We start from the raw sequence: 1,655 nt of genomic DNA, 5'->3' as shown, positions 1-1,655 counted from the left end.
TTTTTTTTTTTTTTTTTTTGAATTGACCCTAAGTGTTAGTTTTAATATAGATACTTAGAACTTACATCAAGCAGTGTGTGATTGGGCCTGGTTACAACTTGAGATCTTATACTCGTCAACAAATATAATAAATAATATACATAAACAGGTAAGTTTCGATATGAAACAAATGAATAAACAAATTGACGAAAAAACAACGACAGCAACGTAAAAACCACAAAAGCTACTAATGATAGGCGTACATACGTTTAAATATATTTATTACGTTTTTTTTTTTTTTTTTTTTTTTTTTATGAAATGAACCCTAAGTGTGAGTTTTAATATAGATACTTAGAGCTTACATCAAGAAAGCAAAAAAAAAAAATTTATTTTATATCCATATTTAAAAAAATATATGTAACAAAAGCTACCCTCTCTCGGCTTTAGCTTTTAAAAAATATTTTTTTATTTTTTGATATATTTTTCTATATTTTTGGAAATAATCGCCACTCTTGTGGTTATTCACCCTTCTGTCCAACCAATTTTGTACCTTTCATATCACTTCTTCTTCTTTTTTTTTTGCCTTATTATCTAAAAAAAAAAAAGAAAGAAAAAGAAGTGATTTTTTTGCTTTGATTTGCTCACACTCACAAAATGAATGCGAACAATTATTTCACGTTTTATCGAGAATAAATTCAAAATTTAACCGTTACTTTTGCACTAAACTCAAATTAAGACAATGAGGAAAAGCGCGCGCATTTGATGATGAGTTTTTTTTTTATTTTTTTTTTGAAAAATGTCTTTGAAAAACTTTCGGCTGAATTGTGTAAGCATCTCCACGTAGAAATTATAGATGAATTGTTCGGCTTTCTAAAGCGCCATCAGAAACTATTTAGCACGAGAGACGATAATGTTGGAATGCGACCCACGCCGAAGTATTACTTTTATTTCACATTTTAATTGGATTTTTTATATAATAAATCTCAACAGATTTTTATGGCATTTTGGAAATAAAATATTAGAGGTGTGCCTCTATATCCTGTAATGAGACAGTTTTTACCTACCTATATAAGAAATCGATGAATTTTTTGTCTAAATTGATGCACGAAACTGCTATTATTTGATTTGTTTTTCACTGTTGTTGTTTGTGTCGGTTGGTTTTATTGTTGCTTTTTCCTTTTTTTTTTTTTTTTTTTTTTTTTTTCTTTTTTAAAGGTTTTGTTGTTGCTCTCAGTGACTTTACTACTGCTACTCTTTGGCAAGTGCACACGAAGACCAGAACGTAGATTATTTGTTTGTTCGCTAGATTGCTTGCCTGCTTGCTTGCGAACGATTCACAGTACAATATTATACAGTACTACGGTGTATGGCAGCTGAACATTTGTATAGTAGAAGAAAATTTTTCACAGCGAACAACTAACTTCATACAGAGTATACAAAATATAAGCAGAGCCAGTAGTAGTCAGTCAGGCAGGCAAATATTGTAGAAGGAGGGTGGCAAAGAGAAAGGCAGGGGCAAAGTATATCAAGCAGACGTTTGCACGGCTCTTCTCGTTTAGTTATTCGTTCATTTGTTCGGTTGTTTTATACTCTCAACTATGTTAGTATTGAAATACACATATTCTCGCTTTACCATTCTCTCCATAATAATCATCATTAGTATATTCGTTGCTGCT

The 1,655-nt window shown here is 30.6% G+C and overlaps 2 protein-coding genes across 2 annotated transcripts in view; one reads left to right on the top strand and one right to left on the bottom strand.

Annotated features, from left to right (window-relative positions):
* LOC119636771 (high mobility group protein Z) overlaps window positions 1–1,347 on the bottom strand; it is a 16,233-nt gene extending 14,886 nt beyond the window's left edge. The window contains exon 1 of the mRNA XM_038032370.1: window positions 1,044–1,347. The gene's annotated coding sequence lies outside the window, so the exon portion shown is untranslated. The remainder of the gene's footprint in view (window positions 1–1,043) is intronic.
* The window catches only part of LOC119636768 (probable RNA helicase armi), a 51,194-nt gene that overhangs the window by 39,574 nt on the left and 9,965 nt on the right, over window positions 1–1,655 (top strand). The window lies entirely within an intron of this gene.

The sequence above is a fragment of the Glossina fuscipes genome, unplaced genomic scaffold, assembly GCF_014805625.2.
Source record: "Glossina fuscipes isolate IAEA_lab_2018 unplaced genomic scaffold, Yale_Gfus_2 28, whole genome shotgun sequence".
NCBI classification, from domain to species: Eukaryota; Metazoa; Arthropoda; class Insecta; order Diptera; family Glossinidae; genus Glossina; species Glossina fuscipes.
This window is presented reverse-complemented; position numbering and strand designations above follow the sequence as displayed.